This window comes from Diabrotica undecimpunctata, chromosome 8 (assembly GCF_040954645.1).
Source record: "Diabrotica undecimpunctata isolate CICGRU chromosome 8, icDiaUnde3, whole genome shotgun sequence".
Taxonomy (NCBI): domain Eukaryota; kingdom Metazoa; phylum Arthropoda; class Insecta; order Coleoptera; family Chrysomelidae; genus Diabrotica; species Diabrotica undecimpunctata.
Window position 1 is genome coordinate 47724253 of NC_092810.1, and position 7454 is coordinate 47731706.

Sequence of the window (7454 nt, forward strand, 5' to 3'; positions counted from 1 at the left end):
CTTAATTTGACTACTTCACGACTTTTTAATTCCGCAAGTCAAAATAGCCATGTCAGTATATTAAAGTAAAAATGTTCTTGTAGTATAGGCAGGTTGCACATCTCAGTTGCTGTTTCTGGGTTGTATGGATGTTCGAAAATATAGAATAAACTAACTTACATCGTTTATTCGCTATAATCACATGTACACTCTAACCTCAGGAGGACATACTTATTTGATAATCGTATTAAATGTGCTAAGATAAACGACGATTAACAATGATTGGCCCCGTTCGCTTTTAAGGGATAAATTCAATGACGAATCATGATATTTAAAAATGATAAGGCGCAGTTCCAAGGAATATGCCTTTTAAATTTACTCACTGGTTTTTCTGCTGATGGTCTTCCCCTTTTTAATTGTTCTGGAGCTCCAATAAGGCCTCTAATCAGAGAGAGCCAGAATTCTTTTAAAGGCATACTTACTTTTGGATTGGCTTTCAAGTTGAAATAGAATGAATTCGTTTGCGACGCAAGCATCCATAAAATAAAACAATATTCTATGCCACCACTTGTGTGATTTACGATTCACCTCATACAGACTTTTCAGCATGTCAAATTTGTCAACATATCCCATATGTGAGTTGTAGAGCACTACCATTTGTGGATATGAAACCTCATTCAGAGCGTCTTTTTGTCTTCTCTTTACAACTTCGTTTGTTGCTGGATTTTGGTGATTTGCTAAAAGAATCACACTTCTGCGATCCATCCACTTTAACGCAGATAGTTCACCTATTGAAATACGGTAATCTGAATCTCCTCGATTCATTTGTTTGTCAGTTTTGAACTCTGGTAAATCCTTTCGTTTGTTTTTTTTTAACGGTTCCAATTGCGTAAATTCCGTCCGACAATAAAGATCTCTGAAGATCAATACAGTTGAAATAGTTGTCAAAGAACACTCGGTGGTGTTTATTACCCTTGTTAGATCCTGTACGACTCGTTGTCCTATGTTTTTTTCCGTGAAATTTCCCACTTTACCGGTATATATCTGGAACTCGCACATGAATCTGCTCTAACCCATTCTTTGTAGCCACGTTTTATAGGTTTATTGGGCATGTACTGGCGGATGCTACTTCGACCTTTGAATCGTATCATAGACTGTATCAATCACTTGAAACTCGTGTGGATTCAGTGCTGCAAGAAACGTTTCCGTGAGTTTGGCCAGTAGAGGTCCCACTCGTTTGTCAAATCCGGGATCAGTTTTTTTGGCTTTACTGTATTATCAACCAGATGTAAATTGCCTAGTAACAAAGCGAATCTGTTACGTAACATAGCCGAACTTATGAAAGGGTATCGTAATTCATCACGTGACGACCAATACTCTCTGTAACTGCGCATTTCCTTTATACCCATTAATAAATTTACTCCAAGAAATGTTTTGCCTTCGTCTTCTGTGGTCGGTGTAAATTCATTTCCTCCTCCGTGTTTTTGAACGTAATATAGATTGGTTTGAAATACAATTAGATGAATTAAATCCTCAGAAAATAGTTCCAAAAACAGATCGGTGGGGTTCTCCGCAGAATTTGGAATGTTTGGGCCTGTATTTTCAAAAAATTGATTTGTTTGTGTTATATAACTTTCAATTTGGATAGAAAATATAGTTATCTCGCTTTGCTAGCGGTACATCGTCTTCACTATCCGATCCGATTCTTGATTATTTGTTGTTTCATCTTGATTGTTAATTTGGTCTTCAATATCAGAGATAATTGAGTCCTGGTCTCTTGGAATTTCATCCAATAAGGCGTCAACCTCGTCTTGGGACATATTTTCCAAATGCCTGAAGCTCCCCTTTTGTTTTTTGCATATTGGCAGAATTCATACAGAAAGTGCCCTGTGGTCGTGCCAGAAAACCACATATAAGACAGTGATCTACGAAAAAAATTGAAATGTATTCATGCAAATAACAGTACTTAGTGTAAAACAGACTTCAAAAATATCACTTACCCGTAATTTTTGTATCTTCATATCTCTTAATATCCCCCAAAAATACATCCGACTGGTAAAAACAACAATGGATTCATCAATAGCAACTGTCAGAGTCCAAAATGAGCTCACTGAAAACTTTACGATAGACCAAGGATTAAAGCAAGGAGATGGGCTGGCACCGACACTATTCAACCTGACCTTGGAATATGTGATAAGACAGCTGAATATAGGAAGAGGTAATCTCCTAACAAATAAATCAATACAGATTGCCACCTATGCCGATGATGTCAGCATCATGTCTCGCAGAACAGAAGAGGCGGCAGAAATATATTCACAATTAAAATCAAAGGCAAAAGAGACCGGACTAGAAATAAATATTCAAAAGACAAAAAAGTTAACACAGGCAAGAGCTAGGGGAAACAGACGCACAGTTGAATTAGAGGACGATATTGAAACGGTAGAAAGTTTCACATATTTAGGAGTTGCATTAAACACGGATGGAACAGAAGAACCAGAAATCCAACCAAGAATAGTAAAGCTTATTTTTCACTCGATCATGTGTTTCGCTCCAAAAACACACACTGGAGATCGAAAATCCGGGTCTACAAAACTATTATTAGACCAATAGTATGTTATGCATGCGAGACATGGGTGATGACAGAAGAGACAAAAAGAAAACTGGAAGTCTTCGAAAGAAAAGTCCTAAAAAAGATATTTGGACCTATTAACGAAAACGGAATATGGAGATCCAGGTATAACCATGAACTCTACCAACTGTTCAAAGAGACACCGATCTCAGAATTCGTTAAACTTCAGAGACTTCGCTGGGCTGGTCATGTAGTAAGAATGGAGAGAGAAAGATTGCCGAAAAGACCCCTAGATAGTAAAATGCTGGGCGCAAGACCAAAAGGAAGGCCACGGAAAAGATGGGAGGATGAAGTGGCAGCGGACGCGCAAAATTTTCTAGACGTGAGAACCTGGAGAAGATCGACGCGGGACCGACAAGGTTGGAGGCTTAGTTTGGAGGAGGCCAAGGCCCGATTTGGGCTGTAGCGCCATTGGAGAGAGAGAGAGTAATTTTTGTAATTAATAATAATTGAATAAACAAGAAAACAATTAAAATATGTCGCACTGTCAACACCGAATGTCAGCTTCAAATATGTGCTTGACCACTTGACTAGTTATGTTATCCAGTCAATACGATTCAATCAAATCGATTCTAAACTGGTTAGATACTTAAAATATAATATAGGCAACCAATTTTTTACAATGGTATGACTGTAAACTTCCGCTGGGAAGTTTAAAAGAAATATTTGTAAAGGTGGTCATCTCAGCATACCGACAGTCATCAAAGGGTTAATAAAAATCTTATAAGAGAATTACAGTACTTAAAATATGCTTTTAGCAATTTTGCGAAAAAGTTAATTACTGATGAAGTAGTAAAATTTCTGAGTAAAGGATATTTGAACCATCAATTTGTAGAATGAATTACCAATAAATCAACCCTATCGTTTTAAGACCAAAATAGGATTGACTCATACAGTAAACTCAAAACAGAACTCAGTTCAACCAGCGAACAGCCATGGAAGATATATTATGAGATTCCTGAAGAGATGAGCCCACTAGGAACATCAGAGAGACCTGGGCTGCCTGTTATGCCAGGGAAGGAAGCGGAACGCATCCTCAACAAGTTTCACCAGTTATTTGGTACGCCACCATCACCGCTAAGGAAGCGCCGCGCTGACGACACACTAGGAAACAATTCGGACCTGACAGAAATCGTCCCGAAAGAACTGGTGGAAAAGGGGACCAAGAAATTCCGGGTGACCTGCAACAACGACAGAAGAATAAAAATTAAGTTGCCAAGAAGGGTAAAAGGTATCACACCGTTGTAGGCTCCACGTTACCAAAAAAATGTATGAAACATTTTTTTTTCTCAAAGAGAAGGGGAGGGGGGTACCACAAGTCCCTCCTCCATCGATGTGCGCTAGAGGAGATGCAACACCTTCGACCGTATAAAAGAGCAGCCTATCATCGAATGCCATAGTCTGTGGACTAGTACGCATTTCGATGCGCATCGCCCCTCCTCGAATTTTCCCATTGGCTCTTTACCTGGAAATCCCTATTTATCGCTCGAACAGCGCATATAAATATTGGCGATTTTCAGGTCAGTCCTTTACGGGCTCTCCGAGAGCTTATTGCTCTCGGGGCTCTGCTTCCTGCATTTATTTTCCATACTCTGTGGCTGAGTATTGTTTTAACTTAACTTGGTGTTTTTATTTCGATGAAGAAATTGTCATGTAAGAAATATCTTGCCTTTTTCAAGGCAAGACACCGAAGATAAATATTTTCCAAGTCCATAACCCGAAAATGGACTTAAGTAGAGGAGCTCTCGACGTTTACTCCGAAGCCCTCTACAGAGCACCCGGGGATATCAGAAGGTGGTTAGACCCTTATTTGTTCCCCCGAGGTGACAAGCCGCCGCAATAGAAAGCAGAGTTCTGTCAGAGTATTGATCTGACAACAACTCCACTGGGCCAAGGGTATTAATTGACTGAAGGCCAACCGCTTCTGCTAGAGTATTGATCTCATCGCAGTTCCGTACCCGGTCTTGGAGTATTGATCTGAGACATACCTATTCTCTAATGTGTCCAAATACTGATTGGACACCGCCCGTTCCTCTCAGGGTCGAGTGTTGATTGGCCCATTCCATCTCTATTCCTTTGACCCGCTTCCTATCGTCTGTGTCCTGTCTGTATTAATCACAACGTAATTGCCGTTTAGATTGAATATCATTAATTTTATTTTATTTTAGTTTAATATCTGTTTCAGATATTAAACAATGGGTCATACCGCCGTGGATGCCGTCGTCGCCAGGATTGACGTTTTATTTTTTATTTATTGTATATATTACCTAGGATCTAATTTTACATTGTTATTTATTTATTTCGAATATATTTTTATTCAATTTAAACCTGTGTTTTACTGAGTCTATCTAAAAGAGCTACCCGTCATACATTATATATGAATTATTTTTGTTGCTAAATATGACATGTGTTGAAAACGTTTTATACACTTATGTACTTTACGACCGTTTTACATACATTAAAATTGTGCTTATTCTCATCCTCATTAATCTATACTTAAATATAAAATAAATGATGCGCCCATGTCTGGTAATATATGATTTTATATTCCTTTAACGTTTGTCGGCAACAGTTTTTTAGGGTGTTTCAACTGACTTTGTAAATACTATACTTTATTCAATTTTAAAAATATTTAAAATTTAAAAATACCGAAAACAGTATGAAGCTTCGCGCTAGTCAGCAGTACCGCCTTCTTTTTTTTTTTTCGAGATAAGTAAGACAGTAATGTAAGCTTTTATTTTAATATTTTTTATGTATAATCAGGTATGCTGATGTACAGTTCAGGCAACAACGCCTTTCGAGTCTATATAGGACTATAGAGAATGTCACACCGAGAGTGCAGTACGGCTAATATAGGAATGCACAATTGCCGGATTTCACGTCTTGTGCTTGGCGATACAAACAGGTCCAAGTGGTAGTCACAGAACCGTACCCAGATCTCTACGCCGGGCTCTGTTATTTATTATAAAATAATATATTGAGAAAATAATTGCCTTCAAGTAGCCAAATAAGAGGCATGAATTTGAATAAAAAGACCTTAAGTTTTTAGCGAGAATTTTATTATAAAACTCTATACTTTATTAAACTAACAAATGTATTTTAAATTACATTTCTTGATAGCTATAAATATACCGGGTGGAACCTCCGGTAACTCGATTTCCGTGCACCCAGCCCAATATCCAAGAAAAACTTTTTCTTTTGTAAATATGTGAAAAATTATCAGGAACGGGAATATCGAAAAAGCTTTGCACATTTTTTAATCCCGGCGATGTTATTAAAAAAACAAGTTGCGCACTTGAATCACTGCGAAATTTTAACACCTACTATGAAATTTTTTTTTGTGGAAATCTGAAGTGCAGTTTTTGTCCTTGTTAAAACATAATGCAGTCTCGCATTTTTTACACACAACATAAGTTTACCTAGTTCCTTGGCATAGCAACCTGGTGTTTTCAGCGAAACCTTGTGTTATTCCATATGGGATAATGGCTTTCCTTGCCCACACTTGACCAGATGAGCAGGTATAAGGTTTATAGTGTAAGTTATTTAACATTATATTATATTTATACTTTATTAAACTAACAAATATATTTTAAATTACATTTCTTGATGGCTATAAATATACAGGGTGGAACCTCCGGGAACTCGATTTCCGTGCACCCAGCCCAATATCCGAAAAGCCCATACTCTGATTGCACTGGTAAATGCATTTTATTGGTTATACAGTGTAAAATAATCGAGGTTACTCACAGATATTCAATTAATTATACTAAAGTCGTCCTCTACATCCGTACTCTCCTCTGTGTTCGCGTGTATTATCAATTGATCTACGTCATCTTGCAGGTTGTCCGCAGTCCACATCTCAGTTTCCGTTTTCTCAACAACATGAGTGACATAATTGCACCAATTTTGCTCTGTGACGCGTGCGAAACCGTCGTCGATCAACTGGCGTACCTCGTAGTTTTTAAAAGTGGTATTATGGGTACCTACATATCGCTTAACTTGGTTCCACACCATTTCTATAGGATTCAATTCGCAGTGATATGGAGGAAGCCTTAAAATATAAACATTATGTTGTGAAGCATACTCATCAAGATGATACTTATCGTATTGATCTTTAAAAGCACGCGCTGCTTCTAATAGCTCGGATTTCAAATAACACTCCTCGAAAAAAATGTCTTTTTCCACTAGCCATTCCTTGATTGCAGCTTTATTCCAGGAATTGTTAGGGAATCTCTCTTTACGGGAGTGGTACGATGCATTGTCCATTACAATGACATTCCTGCCACCATTATTTGGTAAATTTGATATTAATGTTTCCTTAAACCATGACTCAAAATATGCGGCATCCATTTCATCGTGATAGTCGCCATCATTTTTCTTTGCCAGAAAAACACGCTGTGTGTCAGGAAGGAAACCTCCTGAAAAACCTGAATGCAATAAAACATATCGTGGACCTCGTTTAGTAGGTGCTTTTAAGCCAGTACTTAAACCTTTGAGAAAAGCATCACGACTGTTTTGTATCGTAGTATCGCAACATTCGTAATTTATAGATTGGCCAACATTAACCCACGATTCGTCCAAATATATGATATTGCAATGGTCTTTTCGCAAACGTCGTATAGTTCTCAAATAATTATGGCGCCAATGAATAATATCCTCTCGCTCCACCATGATGCTTCTTCGGCCAAGTTTCTTATAAACAAATCCAATATCTTTCAGAAGTCTGTATAAAGTAGAAAGAGACAACGGCTGTATATTCTCATTACCTTGTATGAAGTTATGTATATGCTTTAAGAATGGCGGCAAATTTTTCATGAAAAATTCACAATGAACAATTCTCCGTAGA